The sequence below is a fragment of the Oryctolagus cuniculus genome, chromosome X (genome assembly GCF_964237555.1).
Source record: "Oryctolagus cuniculus chromosome X, mOryCun1.1, whole genome shotgun sequence".
NCBI lineage: Eukaryota > Metazoa > Chordata > Mammalia > Lagomorpha > Leporidae > Oryctolagus > Oryctolagus cuniculus.
In genome coordinates, this window is record NC_091453.1 from 69095845 (window position 1) to 69119179 (window position 23335).

Consider the following 23335-nt stretch of genomic DNA (forward strand, 5'->3'; position numbering starts at 1 on the left):
CCATTCTAACTGGGGTGAGGTGGAACCTCATTGTGGTTTTGATTTGCATTTCCCTGATGGCTAGTGATCTTGAACATTTTTTCATGTGTCTGTTGGCCATTTGGATTTCCTCTTTTGAAAAATGTCTATTGAGGTCCTTGGCCCATCTCTTAAGTGGGTTGTTTGTTTTGATCTTGTGGAGTTTCTTGACAAAAATAAGAAGAAATTAGAAAAATTAAAAAGTGTTGAAGATTTATGAGATACTATTTAAAAAAAACAACATAAGGGTCTTAGGAGTTCCTGAAGGCAGGGAGAAAGAGAATGGGTTAGAAGGCCTTTTTAGTGAAGTAATTACAGAAAATTTCCCTAATTTGGAGAAAGAGAGGGACATCCAAGTACAGGAAGCACACAAGAACTCCTAATAGACATGGCCAGAAAAGATCTTCCACTCTACACATGGAGTCAAACTTTGTACAGTCAAACATAAAAAAAAGATTCTAAAATGCACACAAGAGCAATGCCATATTACTTTCAGAGGATCTCCAATTAGCTCACAGTTGACTTCTTGTTAGAAACCCTACTGGCTAAAAGAGAATGGCAGGATATATTCCAAGTCTTAGGAGAAAAAAATTTTTAACCCAGAATACTGGACCCTGCAAAGCTCTCATTTATGAATGAAGGTGAAATAAAGACCTTCCATAACAAGCAGAAATTTAAAGAATTTGTCACACTCATCCAGCCCTAAAAAAGATACTTAAGGATGTGTTACACAGAGAAACACAGAAACACGATCATCACTATGAAAGACTGTGAAGGCAGAAAATCTCCCAGTAAAAGCACAAAAGAAATCCAAGGTAAACAATAAGAATAGTTGTGGGAAAATGGTAGGGCCAAGTCGTTATTTATCAATAATCACTTTGAATGTAATTGGCCTCAACTCTCCAGTTAAATGATACAGACTGGCTGAATGGATTAAAAAATAAGACCCATCTATTTGCTGTCTACAAGAAACACATCTCACCAACAAGGATACCTGCAGACTGAAAATGAAAGGGTGGAAAAAGATATTCCATGGTAACAGAAACCAAAAGAGGTGCTATAGCCACCCTAATATCAGAAAAAATAGACTTTAACACAAAAATTGTTAAAAGAGACAAGGAAGGGCACTATGTAATGATTAAGGGATCAATTCAACAGGAAGATGTGACTATAATAAACGTATATGCACTTAATTACAGGGCACCTGGCTATTTAAAAGAAATGTTAATAGATCTAAAGGGAGACTTCGACTTAGACTCCCATACAGTAGTATTGGGGGACTTCAATACTCTACTTTCAGCAATAGACAGATCAACCAGACAGAAAATCAACAAGGAAACAATAGAGTTAATCAACATTATAGATCAAATGAAACTAACAGTTATCTACAGAACTTTTCATCCTACAGTTGCAGAATACACATTCTTCTCAGCACTGCATGGAACTTTCTCCAGGATAGACCACATACTAAGCCATAAAGCAAGTATCAGCAAATTCAAAAACATCAAAATCATACCATGCATCTTCTCTGACCATAACAGAATGAAGCTAGAAATCAACAACTCAAGAACCTCTAGAACATGTGCAAACACATAGAGACTGAACAACATGCTCCTGAATGAACAGTGGGTCATTGAAGAAATCATAAGAGAAACCAAAAAACTCTGGAAGCAAATGAAGACAATACAACATATCAAAACTTATGAGATACAGCAAAAGTAGTGTTAAGAAGAAAGTTTATAGTATTCAGTGCCTACATCAAGAAATTGGAAAGTAAATAAATTAAAATTGGAAAAATAAAAATTTATTTCAAGGAACCAAATTATAGTTTCATTGTCTATTGTATTTATATTCCTTATTTCATTAGTTATCACTCTAATTTTTTATTGTTATTCTTTTCTTGCTTTATGTTTAGTTTGCTCTTCTTTTTCTAGTGATTTAAATGGGAAGATTAGACTACTGTTTTAAGGTCTTCTTTTTTAATATAGATATTTTTAAAGATTTATCTTTAAAAGAGAGAGCAAGTTAGAGAGAGAGAGTGAGAGTGAGAGAGAGAGAGAGAGTCTTCCATCTGTGGGTTCAATCCCTAACCTAAATAGTCACTACAGCCAAGGCTGAGCCAGAATGAAGCCATTAGCCAGGAACTCCATCCTGGTTTCCAATTTGGGTCGCAGGGACCCCAAGCAGTTGGACCATCTTTTGTTGCCTTCCCAGGTACATTAATAGGAAACTGGATCAGAAGTGTAGCAGCCTGGACTCAAACTAATGCTCTGTCCTATATGGTGTCAGACAGTGGCATAACGTGCTGCATCACAACACCAGCCCCTTAATACAGATATTTACAGTTACAAAATTGCATCTAATAATTAATTTAGGTAGCTCACATGCATTTCAATATATTGTGTCTTCACTTTACGTCTTCTCAAATATTTTTCCAATTTCCATTTTGATTTCTTCTTTAACTCATAGATTGTTTAGTAGAGTGCTTTTAAATTTTCTAATATGTGTCAGCTGCACAAGTTACTTTTTTTTTTTTGACAGGCAGAGTGGATAGTGAGAGAGAGAGACAGAGAGAAAGGTCTTCCTTTTGCTGTTGGTTCACCCTCCAATGGCCGCCACGGCACCGCGCTGATCTGAAGCCAGGAGCCAGGTGCTTCTCGTGATCTCCCATGGGGTGCAGGGCCCAAGCACTTGGGCCATCCTCCACTGTACTCCCGGGCCACAGCAGAGAGCTGGCCTGGAAGAGGGGCAACCGGGACAGAATCCGGCGCCCTTACCGGGACTAGAACCCGGTATGCCGGTGCTGCTAGGTGGAGGATTAGCCTATTGAACTGAGGTGCCGGCCACAAGTTACTTTTAACTATAAAATTGTTTTTGTATTTTAATGACAGGTCAGATATCCCAAAATGTACATATATTTTAGGTGTATTCTAATCCCAGTTGAGTTAAAATATTAAAGTAACACACATGAACTAAGAGAATTCAATATTTTTCCAAGGCACTTACTGAATCTTCATGACAAAATGAAAATAAGACCAATTAGGATGATAATTTTTAAAAAAAAAATTGAGAGTGAGTGGGAGAGAGAGAATGAGAAAGAGAGAGCACTCCTATCTACTAGTTCACTTCCCTTCCCAGATGCCCACAGTGGATGGGCATGGGCCAGGACACAGGTGGGAGCTGGGAACTCAATACACAGCTTTCACATGGGTGGCAGGAGCACAATAACCTGAGCTGTCGCTGCTCCCTGTCAGGGTATGCATTGACAGTAAAGTGGAATCAGGAGCCTGAGGCAAGAGCCAACCCAACACACTGTGATACAGGATACAGGTATCATAACCAGCCTCAATGGCTAGGCCACATGCCCAGCTTTAAAATCAATGTTTTGTTAACAGATTACACAGGGGCCAGCACTGTGGCATAGTAGGTAAAGCCGCTTTCTGCGGTGCTGGCATCCCATATGGACACTGGTTCAAGTCCCAGATGCTCCACTTCTGATCCAGCTCTCTGCTATTACCTGGGAAAGCAGTAGAAGATGGCCCAAGTCCTTGGGCCCCTGTACCCACGTGGGAGACCTGGAAGAAGCTCCTGGCTCGTGGCTTCAGATAGGCGCAGCTCCAGCCATTGAGGCCATCTGGGGAGTGAACCAGAGGATGGAAGACCTTTCTCTGTCTCTCCCTCTCTCTGTAACTCTGTCTTTCAAATAAATAAATAAATAAAACTTTAAAAAAAAACAGTTTACACAAAGTATTATTATTACAATCTTTGGTCTCTGATAATCTGCAATGCTGGCTGCATGAATCCAGCAATTTTCAAATTCAGAAACTATTTTCTAGAACTCCAAGGCAAAAAATTTACAAATACAGTACACAAAGATTTAGACCATGCAGAAATTACTTACATCATGTTAATAATGTTTTATGACTGTAGCTTTATCAAATTATACACCTACTTGCTCTGTACACATAGAAAATAATGCATACATGATAAAACAGCAAAACAGTAGTCTTTAAATTCAATTTATCATAACATTGTTAAAATATTAACATCTACAAGCAGCATATAACAGGGATAAGGGACATTAAGACAATAATATTTGAAGTAACAAAATAAATCATATATAATGTTTTCCTTAGTGTAGTATATGGTAGGTAGAAAAAAAATCTTAAGGCAACAATATACAGTGCTATTAGTCCCACATTTTAAATATGGGATACTGTAAATACGGCTTTTTTGTGACACCTGAATTTTCCAGTATAATTTAAAGTGTCTTTTAATTGCCTGAATCATGTTTATTCTGAAGGCGGAACTCTTAGGCCTTTGGATTTTCCACAATGATTAACAAAACCAATATTTATGATTTCTGTTGGACTTTTTGGTATTTGATCTTTCTTGACACTGAAAGTAGATGGACATTCTGTACAAGTCTCTGTGTCCATATCTCTTCCTGGATGATCACAGTTTGCATTTCCAGAAGTTATCAAGCCTTCAAACTGTTTTGTTCAAACTGTTCCTGACTTTGAAGTTCACTTCATTTGGATCTTGTAGGTATACTCTGTTCACTTGCTAATACAAAAGATTCAGGAATTATCAGGTTGGAGAGGAGGTGGATCTTCACTAACATCAACACTGTTTTTCAGCACCTAAATGTTTTGTTCCTGCAATATTATGTCTAGCAATAGACATCGATGCCTCTTTCTTGGTAGAAATGTTTTCAGTGCTAATTTCAACAGAAACTGTGGCACTTGCTGTTGAAATACTAGTTTTATTCTTGATCACAATGCCATGGGAGTCCAAGAAACCTGAGTAAAGCAGATTAGTAAAATGAGAGGTGCTCAGAATAAAGGTGAACAGTTAAGGTGATCCACAGGATCATTGGTTTCAACTTTCACAGGTCGTGGTCTTAAATTCAATTTTCCTAGTTTGATAGTGGCTATCTGAGGATTTGCCCTCAGATGCATCAAGTATGAGTATGCCATTTTCAGGTGCATGAAATGACCACATTTTATGTCTCGCATCAAGAGGTAAGTGGTCTGCTTGTGGAGGTGTACTTGAATTCTGTGATTTTTCTGGTGGAGTAACTGGAGCTCTGTTTGACTGTGCTGCACTTCAGTCCTCATGAGAATTCTGAGAAATATCACCAACTTTTAGATTCCCTGAACTTAATTCTTGCAGCTCAAATGATGATACAAGTTGAAGCCAACTTAATTTTAACCACATGTCCCCAATTCTAGAGTGTGTTTCCATAAAAAATTTTTCATCTATCTTGAAGAGGGACCCTCTTAACCTCAAACCTTATATTTTGTTCCAAATTTTTATCTACCTGTTCAATAGCTGAAGATCTGTTAGTCTGTTAATAGTTTCTGTTGAGCTCTGTTGAATATTCTGATGTAACCATGTGCACCACTGACATTTGATGCTATCTGGCATTCTCCTGCCACACAATATTGACTGCTGGGAAAGTTGAAAGGGGGAAGGGCATTTGGTATGGTGATTGACACTGCTTTAGATGACTTCACCTCATACCAGAGTGGTTGGGTTCAAGTCCTGGCTCTGCTCCTAGCTCCAGCTTTCCTGTTAATGTGCAGCCTGGGAGATAGCAGATGATGGCTTAAATACTTGGGCCCCTGCCACCCACATGGGAGATCGAGACTGAGTTCCTGACTCCAGGCTTTGGCCTGGCCCAGCCCCAGCTGTTAAAGACTCAGGAGTAAACCCAATGGATAGAAGAGAAGATTCTCTCTTTCTCTCTCACTCTCTCCCTTTCTCCCTCTCTTCCTCTCTCCCTCCATTTTAAATAAAATAATATAATAATAAAAATAAGTAAAAATTAAAAAAGGAAAATGTAAAGGGGAAGAAGATGTCAAGATGGGTGACATTGGATGATGTTCTGGTGATTGCAGTATTTTCTTCCATAGTATCCCTTTCTTTTTTTTTTAAGATTTTTAAAAATTTATTTATTTGAGAGGTAGAGTTACACAGTGAGAGGGAGAGAGAGAGAAAGATCTTCCTTTACAGAGAGGTAGAGGCAGAGAGAGTAGTCTTCCATCCACTGGTTCAGTCCCAAATGGCTGCAATGGCCAGAGCTGCGCTGATCTGAAGCTAGGAACCAGGAGCTTCCTCTGGGTCTCCCACACAGGTGCAGGGGCCAAAGGACTTGGGCCATCTTCTACTGCTTTCCCAGGCCATAGCAGAGGTGGATTGGAAGAGGAGTGCCCAGGACTAGAACCGGTGCCCATATGGGATGCCGGCACCTCAGAGAATTAACCTACTACACCACAGCGCCAGCCCCCATAGTATCCCTTTCTATAAGGCAACCACAGGATCTAGGTGGTTTTGGAGGAGAAACTTGTTTTTCATGACATATAGAGTAGACATATTTTAAGCATTAATTTAATTCACTTCAAATTCCCATACTCCATGAATTTCATAGCTTTGTAGTTATTTTCTCAAGTAGTTGAGTGATATCTCTACGAACAAGCTCACATTGCTCCTTCATTTGTACTGAAGAAGGCTTTTGTGTCCTCATTTCTTGTATTAAATCAAATATAGTAAACTCTTCTGGTATTTTCCCAGCTTTTAGTAAATCCCACATATTATCTACAGCACAAATGGCACCTGTTCTTCCACATCCAGTTCAATGAATACAAATGGGAGTGTCTTCATATTCTTTGTATATCCCCATTAAGCTTTTCATATCCACAATATAATTAGATGATGAAGGAGTATCATGATCTGGCCAGTTCACATAATGACTAATAGCCTACAAGATTCATTTTGAAATTCAAATACGAATTCTGAATGAAATAGTCTGTTTTTGCTTGTTCATCTTCAGAGAATTTTAAACATTGCAAATGTTATAGGATCCTCCCCATTCAAAGGGCAAGAGCATTTGTATTTTTCCTTCCCTTCTCAAATTCTCAACAGGCCATCACAATGACTGCAACATTGTACTTCCACATCATCCTCCAAAAATCTATTACTGTGTTTGTTAAAGCCACTTGGGTTGTCACATATGCTTTTGGCTGACAGATAAATACCCTTAGTAAAAAATTAAATTGATATAGGTTGAATCTTGAGAAGCAGTCTTTAAAGTCAACTTAATTCCATGTGATCAAATGGTATTGTGTCCTTGTATTTGTTCATTTTAACATTTTCTTCTCCTCCCTGCTGCCAGTGTTTGCAGGATAAATCTTTTCTATGCTATATTTGGTAGACAATCTTCTTAATTGCTGGCCTGCTTTGTGACCATCTTGAGAAAAGGGATTCTATGACCCAGTGCCAACTTTAACACCACCATTCCTTTGTTAGTCAGGTTGCACTCTCCTTCGTCAAAGTCAGGGGTGCTGCTTTTTCTGTCTCATAGTATTTACACTAAGTTTTTCATGGTTACTGCTGAAAAAATATTTTACTTTTGATGTATTTGTATGATTGATTATGAGTGTTTCTCCTGCAGACAGCTTATACTTGGATCTTATTTTTAATCCAATCTATTTCTGCTCTTTGGTTTCATCATTTAGTTCCTTTTTTAATCTTTTCTTAATTTTTAATCTTCGGATACTTTTTTCTGAAATTATTTCAGTTAAATAATTTTATCAACATGTGATGCTTGTACATTTGTATAGGATACAGTGCAATACTTCAACATACACATACTATGTAAACCAAGCAAATCAGGCAACTACCCTTTCGATTTCCTTACCTATTCTTTGTATTTGGATCCTACCAGCTCCTATCTTTCAGTTCTTTACACAAAATATAATATATATAGTAAACTCTAGTTACCTCGCTGTATGCTGGAACATCAAACTTGTTGCTTACATCTAACTATAATTTTATTACCATTGTCCATCCTCCCTTTGTGGCCCCTCATCCTTCCCGACTTCTAGTAATTTCTGTTCTAAGTTCAGATTGTTTATTGCTTTTAAACTTCCACATATGAGGAAAAAAAACAGTATTTGCCTTTCTGTATCTGGCTTATTTCACTTTACTTATATATATATATATATATTTATATATTTACTTGAGAGGTAGAGTTACAGACAGAAAGAGGGAGAGACAGAGGGAGAGGTCTTTCATCTGCTGGTTCATGCCCCAAATGGCCACAATGGCTGGACCAATCCGAAGCCAGGAGCCAGGAGTTTCTTCCGGGTCTCGCACATGGGTGCAGGGGCCCAAGCACTGGAGCCATCTTCTACTGCTTTCCCAGGTACATTAGTAGTGATCTGGATTGAAAGAGGAGCAGCCAGAACTCGAACTGTCACCCATATGGGGTGCATGCCGCAGATGGATGCTTAACCTACTATGCCACAGTGCCATTCCCTTATTTCACTTAAGATAATGATCTTGAATTCCATTTATTTGGCTATAGAAAATTTTGTATTCTTAGAGAGGCATGATGACTACATGCAATGTGTTATCTAGACTTTATTCTGGAACAGAAAACAGACATTAAAGGAAAAACTGAGGAAGTCCATATTTGGTCTAGAGTTCAGTCATTGGCAAATGTACTAAAGTTGATTTGCTTAATACTCCATTTTATATTGCAATAATATCTTAGCAAATGGGAAACTAGATAATGGACTTATGTACTATCTTTATATTTTGTAAATTTAAAAGTACTCCAGAAAAAAAATGATATTAGAAAATATGAGAAGTCAGGGGGCCAGCATTGTGGTGTAATAGGTGAAGCCGCCTCCTGCAGTGCCGGCATCCCATATGGTGTTGATTCAGGTCCCAGCTGCCTGCTTAATGGCCTAGGAAAAGCAGCAAAGATGATCCAGGGATTTGGGCCCCTGCACCCACATGGGAGACCTGGAAGAAGCTCCTAGCTCCTGGCTTTGGCCTGGCCTATCCCTGGCCATTTGCAGAGTGAACCAGCAAATAAAAGATCTCTCTCTCTCTCTCTCTCTCTCTCTCTCTCTCTCTCTCTTTCTCTCTCTCTCCATTTGCCTTTCAAATAAATAAATAATTTCTAAAAAAAAAAAAAAAGAGAGAGAGACTATGAGAAGTCCTAGAGGTCCATGCTCTGTTAGCATGCTGAAGCCAGTTTGTAAATTGTTTCACAAAAGTCAACTGTTAAATTTTTAGGAATTTTCAAATCGGTTGCTAAACAACCATTATTTAAAGGTCAAATATAGGCTGTCGCCATGGCTCACTTGGTTAATCCTCCGCCTGCGGCGCCAGCACACCAGGTTCTAGTCCCGGTTGGGGCGCCGGTTCTGTCCTGGTTGCTCTTCTTCCAGTCCAGCTCTCTGCTGTGGCCCGGGAGTGCAGTGGAGGATGGCCCAAGTGCTTGGGCCCTGCACCCCATGGGAGACCAGGAGGGAGAACCTGGCTTCTGGCTTCGGATTGGCGCAAGGCGCTGGCCGTAGTGGCCATTTGGGGGATGAGCCAACTGAAGAAAGACTTTTCTCTCTCTGTCTCTCTCTCTCTCACTGTCTAAACTCTGCCTGTCAAAAAAAATTTTTAAAAATAAATAAAGGTCAAATATATAAAGTTATAATTAAATGTAGTTTTAAAAATGTAATTAATACTAAAACATGCCAATTCCTCATGTTTTACCACCCTTTATATATTCTTTTGATGTTATTTGTGTCTATTTTGCTGCATGTTGGAAATAACGTATGTGGTATTGTGCATCTATTTTCTATGACTTCTCAGTAGCTTGAAATTGGCTTTGATTGGAGTACTTACATCATGGAAATCAGCAAACACAAGGCTTCCTTTCCATCTTACTACCCTACCTGCCTCACCGAGAGCTAGCTGCTAAACATTTAGCAACGTATTACTGACGCATGTTCCTAACGGTTGCATCAGTAGACAACTGATCATCTAGTTTATCTTTAAAGGCTCCTTTGCAACTATGCGTATTAGGTCTTAGAGACAATATTTAGGAAGTATATTGTGTATAATGATATGTCTGAGATTGGGACAATGAAGTTTGGGCATTTCTACTACTATATTTTCTCTCTCATCTTTCCCAACTAGTTCCCTTTAATGTGTTAGACACCTGGAGTGGCAGTTATAACCCTAATAAGGCTATGATTTCTTTGCCTACTATCTACAGTTTGGATTCAGGAGGTCTGGGAACTTCCTGAAATCATCTGCAAGATTTAGCATATTCTTAATATGTTCATTTGAAAAGATGATTCATGGACATCAAGATTAGTGATTAAAATGCTCACATCCCGCACTGGACTACCTGAATAAAATTCCCATCTCTGGCTCCTGACTCAAGCTTCCTTCCAATTCAGACCCTGGAAGGCAGCACTGATTGTTCAAGTATTTGAATTCCTGTCACTCATATGAAACATCTGGATTTTGTTCATGGCTCCCAAGTTTTGGTCCCAGCACATTTTTGGTTGTTTCAGGGATTTAGAAAGTGAATCAGCAGATGAAAGATCTTTCTTATCTCAAATGAATAAATAAAATTTGAAAGAAAAGATGCTCCATAAATTTCATCAGACTTTCAAATGTGACCTAAAGAACATGAAAACACATTGATATTGAGTACCTTTTAAGAAAGAACTCGTGGGTGTTGAATACCTTTTTAGAATGATGATAGCCAACTGCAGGCAACTGATATATCTCATTTATTACTGTGAAAAAAACCGCATTTGACGGTAACTTAGCTGACTTTGCAGGCACCTATCTTTTTAGTATTGTCTTCCTAATTCCCCCTCCTACCTACTTAATTGCTCTCTTTAGTTCAAAACCTTTTCTTAATTTTTTGACATTTCCATTTTGTTGTCATCTTCTATCTTCTCATTTTATTTCCTTCCTGTGTCTATAGTATATACAAAAGAGGCTATTTCAATGTCTGGTTAATATAATTTTGTTTTGAATAATTAATTTAAAGAGTATATCAAAACCAATGTAAAAGGATGTTTCACTATAAGGAATCTTAATTTTAATATGTTTCATAGGGTTTCTGGTAATATTAAAATCTGTTATGCTAACAGAAGTTTTAGTGGAAATATTTGTCTATTTGTTGGTCTCAAGTCTAATGGTGATATTCAGGGAGAGTAACATAGCAAATAATGATCAAGATGCAAAGTTATGGAATTGAGTCAAAATGGCTTTTTAATTTCATCATTTATTAGTTATGTGACTTTGAGGAAGTCACTTAACTCTTATAAACTTAACCTCTCTAAATAGCATTCTCTATCTCAGAGTATTGTTGTAAGTATTATATGAGATAATATATATGAGGTGTGTGCCCCATGCCTGGCACTTGATAAACAATTAATGGTAAGAATGATTATATGCCCCATGTTAGGATCATCATCATGAGTTGTTCACTTTGAGATATTCACATATCTGTTTTCAAGGGAAAAAATAGCAAGCATATATATGTATTTATGTAATATCTACATATAGAATGAATGTAGCAAAATGTTAAAAATTGTTAAATTTTAAAGCTAAAAAAATAACATTATAAAAAGAATGATTACATAATAAATAAAAAGGAATTTGTGCTAAATTTTCTTCCAGTAGATGTATGTTCAGTGGGAGAAATGCAGGATCAGAAAAACATATTTTCTTTATTTGTAAAATATTTCCTGAGCATTTTTTTGCATTACATAATTTTAAGAACTCTGAGAAACATGGAGATTAACAAAGCAGGGTCCTTCCTCTTAGGGAGCATTCAGTTTAACATTACTACAAATTATAATCAAGATACATGGAGAGAAATAACCCCTCTCTCCCTCTGTAGACCTCATTAACAAATCCAGATCTCTATATGTCTTTGTCTTTTAGAATCTCTTTCTTTATTGCTAATATAGTCCCCTTGCTTTCTAACACTTCCCTAGCCTCTTATAATTGTTCTTTTTCCAAAGTCATGTTTTACTTTGTTAGTTCTTGTGTCATAGCTTTTGTGTTAATAGTCCACCAAAAGTTAAATAAACATTGCATCTCATATGTTACAGATTTAAGCTGATATGTGTGCAGTGGTCAAAGGGCTAGGTAGATAAACTGAACTAACGAAGGAATGGACCTTCCAAGAGAGAAATCAGGAAGGCTGATTCACAGAGCAATGGGCAGGAAAAGAAGGTTAGGGCAGGCATCTGACTAAAAAGAAGGTAAACTATCAGTCTCCCATGGATAAAGTGTCCAAGGTTAGGAAAAATACCTGGAACACAGCAGGACTGAGCATGGATGCGAGTAGTTCTGTTCAATACTTGAAAGACATGGAAACACCTGGCAGGTAGTACATCATCTATCGCATCCATCATAAAACATAACTTTTATCATGCATTTAAATGTTTAATAATATGAATTAAATACTGTTAAATAATGAAAATTAGCCTAAAATTCAACAACCACAAAAAAACCTTATTTGTAATAAGAACATGATAACCAGACCTAATTATTGAGTTGCCTTTTTTTTTTTGTTTTGCACTCAAAACTGGCCTTTTTAAGACAACAGATTAAATTTCAGAAGCACATTTTCATTAGAAAAAGATGTGTTAGATAAAAAAAAGAACTAAAAGTTTAAGGGAATTAAATTCCCTCACATACCAAAGAAGACATCAACAATGAAAAATGAAACTGTTCAGAATTTTAAAACTACAGAAAAAATCACAGCAACATTCCTACATTCTACCTATAATCCCATCCTAACAATTCTCTTTTTTAAAAAAAAATTTATTTTTATTTATTTGAGAGATAGAGTTACAGACAGAGAGAGGGAGAGACAGAGTTAGAAAAGTCTTCCTTCCATTGGTTCACTCCCTAGATGGTCTCAACGGCTGGAGCTGTGCCGATCCGAAGCCAGGAGCCAGGAGCTTCTTCCGGGTCTCCCACGTGGGTGCAGGGGCCAAAAGGCTTGGGCATCTTCTGCTGCTTCCCCAGGCCATTAGCAGAGAGCTGGAATGGAAGAGGAGCAGCCAGGACTAGAACCGGTGCCCATATGGGATGCTGGCGCCGCAGGCGGAGGATTAACCTACTGCGCCACAGCGCCGGCCCCAACCGTTCTCTTTTTATAATGTCTCTCAGATCTGGCGTTTTCCTTCCATTTCTATAGCCACTCTAGTAACTATCTCATTAATAAGCTTCCAGCTCATCTCACTGTCTGCAATTCATCTTACATTCAGTTAGTCTATCTCAAATGCTATTTTCATGCTACTCATTGCTAAATACTAAGAACTTACTATGGTCAGGCACTATTCTAAGTGATTTACATGCATCATCTCAGTTTATCTCCACAACACTATCATGGAATTATTGCTATTATACTTATTTTAGATAAGATGAAACTAAGGTGTAGAGAGTTTATGCAATTTTCTCAAGGTCATACACAACTCAGGCAAAGCCAGGTTTCAAACACAGGCTCTCTGACTCCAACTCCTATACATTTAGCCATTCTACCAACCAATAGGGCTCAAGAACTTATGGTATTTTCATTCATTTTGTTGAATTTTATTTTTAGTGTCATGGAAATACAAACAAAAAAAGTTGGAGGCCGGCACTGTGGTGTAGCCGGTAAAGCCTCCACCTGCAGTGCCGGTTCGAATCCCAGTTGCTCCACTTCCAATCCAGCTCTCTGCTATGGCCCGGGAAAGCAGTAGAAGCTGGGCCCCTGCACCCACATGGAAGACCTGTAGGAAGCTCCTGTCTCCTGGCTTCAGATCAGCACAGCTCTGGCCATTGTGGCCATCTGGGGAGTGAACCAGCGGATGGAAGATCTCTCTCTCTCTCTCTCTCTCTCTCTCTTTCTCTTTAATTCTGCCTTTCAAATAAATAAGAAAAAATAAATCTTTAAAAAAAGAGTTGGAAGGAAGTTTTACAATTTATCTAGTCCACAGATGGCAAACTAATAGATTACAGGCAGAATATAGTTGACAAATGCTTTTTTTTTTTTAACTTTCGGATTGTTTTCATTTAAATTCCTTATCAACAATTAAAGGTAGGAAAATTTCACATACAAATAGCAATCGTTGGAGTGTAGAAAAGTATCTGACTTTGTGCCCATTAGCCACAAAGGAGCAGTCAGGTCCCCAGCTTTCTTTAACTCAGTTAACTACTTGCCCATTATAAGAATTGGCATTTATGATCTATAGGTTGGCTGAATTCCAGGTGGGGAATTTAAACTTATGGAGGGAAGCCAACTTCCAAGAGCATACAGAGAGCTGGTAGCAAAACCAGGTCTTTAAGACTGCCAATGTTATGTTTTCCGTGTTTTTGAATGCTATTTATTTTACAACCAATACTCTTTCAAAATGTCTTTCAGTCTGCTCACTACTTCCGTCAAAGTTGCTCTTGATATTTACTATCTCTATATAATCTTCCAGACTGATCCATTACGACTCTGATCACAAGTATACTAAGCATCCTGTTAGTACTTATTAATTTGCACTTGCTGATATACTGCTTCATACAACATTCAGTCATTTCCTCTGTGTATGTTTTGTTTCTTCACTGAAACAAAAAAAAGGCAAAAAAAAGGCAAAATTGTAAAGTTTGTGGAACTTGTGTTCAATGATTCCAACTTCTTTCTCTGCCGTTTCGGACTACCCAGTGCTTACTCTTGTGTTCTCTTTCTACTCCCACCAGAGTTTCCTTTAATGGATACACCTATTACCAGTAATTGGTGGCCTGTGAGCTCAATTTGGCTAGCAGACATATTATGTTGGCATGATAAACGCTTTTTTAACTTTGTGAATTTTAATGTCTTCAGATGAGACACCCAGTTTCTAGTTCAACAGAACCTCTTACGCTAGGTTGATAGTCCTGGCCTGTTTTAAACAATTGTATTGTCTGCCTAGCCACTATAAAACATTTGAGTTCACAGTCCCTGGGTCCTGTCCTCTTTTGGGTCTTCTGCATTGTACCCAAAACCCATTTCCACTTTTTCCCAGATTTGGCAACTGAATACCAATGTTGTTCTTTCCTGTAGTCTGGGTTATCTTGGTATTCTTCTCAAAATCTCAAGTTTTAGTTTGTTATCTGGTGACTCATTTACTGAGGATAAACATCTACTTAACTGTGTTCTGAGTGACATCTGTTCCTTAATTCAACGGGCTTGTCCTCTGACCTAGTTTGAGTATGCTGTTTTTCCCAATGAGACCATCTCATGCTACTTCTGTAAATGATCTTATGTTGCCATGTCAGTCAGATGTGGTTGGTGCCTGTCTGCCAGATAGGGCTTCCCTCCAACACCTAAGGTTAAATCTGATGCCAAGTACCTACTTCTGCTTAGTGTACAGATCTAATTCGAAATCCTGTTCTTACTCTGTTGATCTGAATGCATTTGCAATTAATTATTAGGCCACAATCAGGGAGGTCTGCTCATATAATACTGAATGTGAATTTAACTTACTGAACTCTCCTCTTTTCTAGGGACTTTTATCTTAGGTCATTTTTTTTCTATCAGCCAGTATGGGACGGAGATGTTGGAGGAAATGAATATGTCAAAGACATGCATTTCCCATAAATCTCTGTCCAGGATATTGATGCTGGGTAGCCATGTAGCATCTTAGTAAATATTGTTCCTTTTTTTGAAATCTCATAAAGTGCTAAGCATAAATGGTGGCTCAGTAAATGTTTTGTTTTCTTTCTAGAAAAGTGTCCAGCATGCAATATAAATCACATAATTGGACATACAAAAAATAAGAAAGATGATATTCAAAACTAGATTCGTAATGAAAAATATTTGGGCTAATTGTATCATTACAGCAGAGGAACTAGAATTTACAAAATCTCTTGTCACTTTAGCCATGAAATCTTGGTTGAAAACAGGAAATGTCTGGCCTGTTCAAAGTAAAACACCAAGAGTGTGGTGTTTGGCATAACGATTAAGATGTCGCTTAAGATGCACATATTCCATATCAAAATACAGAATATTTGTTTTGGAGTCCTGAGTCTTCTCCCAGTTCTAGCTTCTTGCTAATGCATACCCTGGGGAGGAGCAGCAGGTGATGGACCAAGTAGTTGGGTCTCTACCACCAATGTAGATGGGGATTGAGCATGCAGTCATCCCTGGCTGTTACTGGCAATTGGGGAGTGAACCAATGGATAAGAGATTCTCTCTCTCCCCCTCTCCCTCTCCCCCTCCCCCTCCCCCTCCTCCTTCCTCTCTCTCTCTCACTTCCTTTTAAACAATAAATAGGTAAATAAATTTCTTTTTTAACATAATTAAAACACCTTGAGAAAAGATTAGCCTGGGTCTCTTCCAATTCTGACTGTATCATCCTCTCTTTAGTTTTAACAACAAGTGTGTATAGTGTTTTTGTTTAATGAAAGTAATACTGGATTAATTTTAATTCCTTTCAATATTAAATAGAATAAATAGTATTACTTCTATTTTCACATAATAAAACCACAACAGCTATGCAAATTGTCCAAAAACCCCAAGAGCATAGCACTAAGGTTAAATTTTACAGTTGTAATCAAAACAGGCTGGTACTGGCACAAAAACAGAGCAATGGAACAGAACAGAAACTCTAGAAATCAACCCACACATCTACAACTAACTTATCTTTGACAAAAACAGCTAAGCTCAATCCCCGGAGCAAGGACAGTCTGATCAACAAATGGTGCTGGGAAAACCGGATCATCACATGCAGAGGTATGAAGCAAGACCTTACTGTACACCTTACACAAAAATCCACTCAAAATGGATTAATGACCTAAATCTACAAACTGATACCATCAAATTATAGAGAACACTAGGGAAACTGCAAGACACTGGCATGGGGAAAGAGTTCTTGGAAAAGACCCCAGAGGTACAGGCATTCAAAGCCAAAATTGACAAATTAGATTACATCAAATTGAGAAGCTTCTGAATTGCAAAAGAAACATTCAACAAAGGGACAGGTGGGGCTAGCGCTGTGGAGTAGCAGCTGAATCTGCCACCTGCAGTGCTGGCATCCGATTTGGGTGCTGGTTCGAGACCCAGCTGCTCCACTTCTGATCCAGCTCTCTGCCATGGCCTGGGAAAGCAGTGGAAGATGGCTCAAGTACTTAGATCCTTGCACCCCTGTGGTGGGAGACCCAGAAGAAGCTACTGGTTCCTGGCTTTGGATCGGCCCAGCTCCAGCCATTGTGGCCAACTGAGGAATGAACCAGTGTATCGAAGACCTCTCTCTCTCTCTCTCTCTCTCTCTCTCTCTGTCTCTGCCTCAGCCTCTCTGTAACTCTGTCTTTTAAATAAATAAATAAATCTTTTTTAAAAGTGATGAGGCAACTGACAGAATGGGAGAGATTATTTGCAAACTATGCAACTGATAAAGGATTATAATCAGAAATCAAGAAGCTCAATAACAAAATAAACAACCCTGTTAACAAATGGGCAAAGGACTTAAACAGACATGTTTCAAAAGAGGAAATGCATGGCTGGCACCGCGGCTCACTAGGCTAATCCTCCGCCTGTGGCGCCGGCACCCCGGGTTCTAGTCCCCGTTGGGGCACCGGATTCGGTCCCGGTTGTTCCTCTTCCAGGCCAGCTCTCTGCTATGGCCCGGGAGTGCAGTGGAGGATGGCCCTAGTGCTTGGGCCCTGCACCTGCATGGGAGACCAGGAAGAAGCACCTTGCTCCTGGCTTTGGATCGGTGCAGAACGCCGGCCGTAGCGGCCACTTGAGGGGTGAACCAACAGAAGGACGACCTTTCTCTCTGTCTCTCTCTCTCTCTGTCTAGCTCTGCCTGTCAAAAAAAAAAAGGAAATCCAAATGAGCAACAGACACATGAAAAAATGTTCAAGATCACTAGCCATCAGGGAAATGCAAATCAAAACCACAATGAAGTTTCACCTCACCCCCATTAGAATGGCTTTCATACAGAAATCAAAAAACAACAAATGTTGGTGAGGATGTGGGTGAAATGGTACCCTAATCTACTGTTGGTGGGAATGTAAACCGGTACAGCCACTATGGAAGACAGTATTATAGATACCTCAGAAATCTGAATATAGACTTAGCATATGACTCAGCCATCCCATTGCTGGGAATTTACCGAAGGGAAATGAAATCAGCATATGAAAGTGTGATCTGTATCCTCATGTTTATTGCTGCTCAACTCACAATAGCTAAGATATGGAATGAACCCAAATGCCTGTTAACTGAAGAGTGAATAAAAAAATGATGGGATATTTACACCATGAAATTCTACATAGCAGTAAAAAAAATGAAATCCTGTCATTTGCAACAAAATGGATGAAACTGGAAAACATCATACTTAGTTAAATAAGCCAGTCCCGAAAGGACAAAGACCATATGTTCTCCCTGATTTGTGGTAACTAATAGAGCACCTGAAAGGTAATCTACAGAAGTGAAATTGACACTTTGAGATGCTATGACTTTGAAGAGCCCTTGTTTAGACTGTTGAGGAATAGTTTTTTTTTTTTCATATTACTTGTTGAACTCTTTACTTAGTATAGAGTTAATTGTATGTGTATAAAGTTAATTGAAAATAGATCTTAGTAAAAAATAAGAATGGAAATAGAAGACAGAGAAGGAAAATGGGTATGAGTGTGGATGGGAGGGTTGGTATGGTGGGAAGAATCACTATGTTCGTAAAGTTGTGTTTATGAAATGCATGAAGTTTGTATACCTTAAATAAAAGGTTTCTGAAAAAAAAATAAAAACATTAAAATAATGATTAGACCCTAGACCTCAGCTTGATGACCTAGAAAAGATAGCCTTAATGTATTTATTAAATTTTTTTTATTTTTTTATTTTTTGACAGACAGAGTGGACAGTGAGAGAGAGAGACAGAGAGAAAGGTCTTCCTTTTTTCCATTGGTTCACCCCCCAATGGCCGCTGCGGCCGGCGCACTGCACTGATCCGAAACCAGGAGCCAGGTGCTTCCTCCTGGTCTCCCATGCGGGTGCAGGGCCCAAGCACTAGGGCCATCCTCCACTGCACTCCCGGGCCATAGCAGAGAGCTGGACTGGAAGAGGAGCAACCAGGACAGAATCCGGCGCCCCAACGGGGACTAGAACTCGGGGTGCCGGCGCCACAGGTGGAAGATTAGCCTAGTGAGCCGCGGCACCGGCCCTATTAAATTTTCTATTGAAATGTATGTATGTGGGGCTGGCACTGTGGTGCAGTGGGTTAACGCCCTAGCTTGAAGCACCAGCATCCCATATGGGCACCGGTTCGAGACCTGGCTGCTCCACTTTTCATCCAGCTCTCTGCTATGGCCTGGGAAAGCAGTAGAAGATGGCCCAAGTCCTTGGGCCGCTGTACCCGTGTGGGAGACCCGGAGGAAGCTCCTGGCTCCTTGGCTTCGGATCGGCGCAGCTCTGGCCATTGCAACCAACTGGGGAGTGAGCCATCGGATGGAAGACCTCTCCATCTCTCTCTCTCTCTCTCCGCCCCGCCCGCCTCTTCTCTCTCTGTGTAACTCTGACTTTCAAATAAATAAATAAAATATTTTTTAAAAAAGTATGTATGTGATAAGCATCTATATTTTGACTCATATTTGTATTTTGAAAATATTGTACATTGCAAATATGAAACTAATTTTTAGAAAATAATATCTATAAGAGAGAATTAAACTAAAATTTATCTTTAGTTTCATTTGTTCTATTTCCCTTAGTTTTTTTTACATAATATTTACTTAACCAAAGTTACTTTGCCATGAAAATGTAATAAAAAATAAAATTGCTGGGGGAGATGATTCTGAGAATATGATGGCAGCAACTATGTAATTTTTGATCACCTCATAATTACCTATAAAAATGAAACAAGCAGAACAGTAAACAAACAAACAAATGACACAGAGAAAATCTAATACACAGCTGGCACTGTGGCATAGCAGGTAAAGCCGCCACCTCCAGTAACAGCATCCCATATGGGTGTGGGTTTAAGATCCAGCTGCTCCACTTCCAATCCAGCTCTTTGCTATGGCCTGGGAAAGCAGTAGAAGATGGCCCAAGTCCTTGGGCCTCTGCACCCACGTGGAAGACCTAGAAGAAGCTCCTGGCTCCTGGCTTTGGATGGGCACAACTCTGGCCATTACAGTCATTTGGGGAGTGAACCAGCAAATGAAAAATCTCTCTCTCTCTGTCTCTCTGCCACTGCCTCTCTCTAACTCTGCCTTTCAAATACACACACACACACACACACACACACACACCATATATATATATATATACACACACACACACACCAAGGTATTCCTTGTTCAAGTTGAGAGAGAACAAAAACCACTCACAGGTAGATGAATATGGTATCAGCATCTGTGAAGAGGGAGATGATAAAGTATGTAACTCGTGTGGGAAATAGAAACCGCCCCTGCCCCCAACAGCCAACAGTTATTCACCAGAAATTGCATTAGACCAATTTGAGACCAGTAGCTGAGACTGAAAAGGTGTCCAGTTTTCTGGTGAATAAAGGGGTCTGAAGAAACGGTGAAGGGCTTGGAGTTGTCTGTGACCTGTGGACTCTTCAAAGCAACCACCTGAACCTCCTGTCCGGGGCAGGGCCCCACGATGAGTAAAATCCCAAAGAAAACAATCTTCAGATTAAGCAAGAGACGCCTCCCGAGCAAAGTAGAGCTCAGGAGAAGAAGTAGGAGATGAGCTGTTGTAAGGCAAACATGACGTCCTGTAAGGCTGTTGTAGCTCCCTGAGCCCCACTCTGGCTGCAGTGTTCAGTCAGATATACATACAAGAAGACAGGCAGCAGCTTTAAAAACCTCAGTGAAAAGTGACCAGGCAAGAGCTTTGGCATCAAGAAAATGGAAGGTCACTATGTGCATTCTGGAGACATCCTTGGGACTCGGCGCCAGTTCCGCTGGCACCCAGGTGCCCACATGGGGCTGGGGAAGAAGTGCCTGTACACGTTGCAGGAGGGGATAGTCTGCTACACCAAGGAGGTCTATATGCCCAGTCCTAGCAACTCAGAGGCCATGGATCTGGTCACCAGGCTGCCCAGAGGAGCTGTGCTCTGAAAGACAAAATTTTGTCCATGAGGTGCCTGCCAAGCCTGAGGGCACCTTTAAATTGGTAGCTGTTCTTTGAAGTCCTGGTTAAGGCCAGTGGACAGAGACTGAAGCTCCGGTGACAGAAGGCAGCAACTGAAGTCAACAGTTGGGGTGACTACAAAATCTCCCTAGAAGACTGCAGGTTTGTGACTTTGAGAAACCCTTTGGGAGACCTGACCTGGGACCACAAGTAAAGTGAGCTGGAGTCAAGGGTCTGCGAGTTCAAAATGAACCCTGATGGAGACACTAAAAAAAAAAAAAAAGCAAGAGATGTCAGAGAAAAAAACTACATTTATAGTTATTATATTGTGAAAGCATCAGAAGGACTCTAGAGCTTCTAGAGCTCTAGTTGGAAAAGTTCTCCTGACCCAGTCTCTGTTTGAAAATCTCATAAAAGTAATGCTATATTAACGTGAATAAAGTGAAAATATTGTAGTTGAATTCATGTAGAAATCCTAAGAAGGAGAGGGACAGAATGAATGAATACACAGAACAGAATATGAATATACTCAAAAGAAGTATGCCAGAAAGACATACTTTCAAAAGTGTTAAAAATAATAACCTAATTTTCCAAATGAGCTAAAATAAAATGTTTAATAAAACAGAAGAAAATATAAGATGACATAAATGCAACTCTGCTTAGAAAATGACATAAAATAGGCCAGCATTGTGGTGCAGCGAGGTAAGCTACCACCTGTAATGCCGGCATCCCATAGGGACGCTTGTTCAAGACAGGCTACCCCGGTTTTTATCCAGTGCCCTGCCAGCGTGCCTATGAAGGCAGCAGATGACCTAAGTATTTGGGCCCCTGCACCCCCATGGGAGACCGCAGGAAGTTCCTGGCTCCTCCTGGCTTCAGCCTGGCCAATCCACAGCTGTTGTGGCCATTTGAGGAGCGATTCAGCAAATTGAAGAGCTCTCTCTTCTTTGTCTCTGTTTCTCTATATAACTCTGCCTTTCAAATAAATAAATCTTTTTTTTAAATACTAAAAATCAAAAGAAAATGACATAATAGAACTCAGGAAAGAATTACAAATTAACAAAAAATTATTTGAGAAATCAATTCAAAATCAGAAGAATCATAATAGTGATACTGGAAACAGATGAAGAAAAAGAAATCTTTGTTATTTTTTCAAATATTTCCTGAAGCAGAAATAAGAGTCTTGAATTAAGGATTAATTCAGGAAGGTGTTAAAATAAATGTCATCATGCTTTGCTAAGCATTTAAGTGATCTGGACACACAGTGTAGCTTTTTCTTAGAAAAATTTAGTAAGTGCATTAGTGACCCATGTCAAATAACAGAATTCTTAAAACATCACTGCCATATATATTACTCAATATTTTACGACCAATGTAATGTTCACACAGTGTTTCAAATCCTTACAGGCTCCAAAAGGCAGTTTTCAATGTTAGAACAAAAGTATAAAATGTTAAATCTATAAGCACTAGAGAGACTCTGATTTTTAAAGAAAAAGTCAAACTCAATAAACAACCTCTGAATTTAAAAAATGATAAAATATGTGGAAGAGAAAGTGACATATGTAAGAGAAAAGCAAGTAAGATCCTATGTACACGTAAGAGGAGTTCCCAAAGCTAAGGACAAGTACAAATGATAAAATCAATAATTCCAAAACACCATTTTTGAAAAATCAAAACAAAACAGGTAACACACCACGCCCTGAAGAAAAGTCACAGAATGAAAGCACTAGCACATATTTTGGTAAACTTACTTGGATGTAAAGAAAAAATTCTTCAGACACAGAAGAAAAAATACTAAATTATATATTTATATACATATATGCAAATAAGTAAAATTGTCAGAATTTTCAAACATAAGCCTGATATATCCTATTTCTTCTGCAGAGTATAAGTAAAATTTAAAACAAGTTCATATGCACTCTGGAAAGTAAAGAAAAGCAGGCAGGTTGAGGGATCTCGAGATGGAGAAATAATCCATACAGTGTGTCATCTGCTTTTCTCTTGTCACTTTTACTCATAGAGGGAACATCGTTTTCAAAATAACTCAGTAGCATCTCAAGGAGCTAAAACTGAGAGAAACAGTCTTTTTGGTCAATGCACCATAAAAAGAAAAAAAAAGAGTCCCTTGAAGACTTTAGACAGTGGGAGGAGTGGAATTTCATTAAGAGTTTAAGGGAGGATCCTCTAATACTGTGTATGAATCTGTAAAAAGCCCAGAACTATCCCAAAGTTACTTGTGTGTCATACAGAATAAAGATGGCATAGCAAAGGCTTTTTTTAAACTTTTATTTAATAAATATAAATTTCCAAAGTACAGCTTTTGGATTACAGTGGCTTTTTCCCTCCATAACGTCCCTCCCACCCGCAACCATCCCATATTCCACTCCCTCTCCCATCCCATTC

General features: G+C 39.0%; 1 pseudogene; it reads right to left on the reverse strand.

Annotated features, from left to right (window-relative positions):
- Positions 1-4310: 4310 nt before the first annotated feature.
- Positions 4311-7247, reverse strand: LOC100345371 (tyrosine-protein phosphatase non-receptor type 12-like; annotated as a pseudogene).
- Between the last annotated feature and the right edge of the window lie 16088 nt (positions 7248-23335).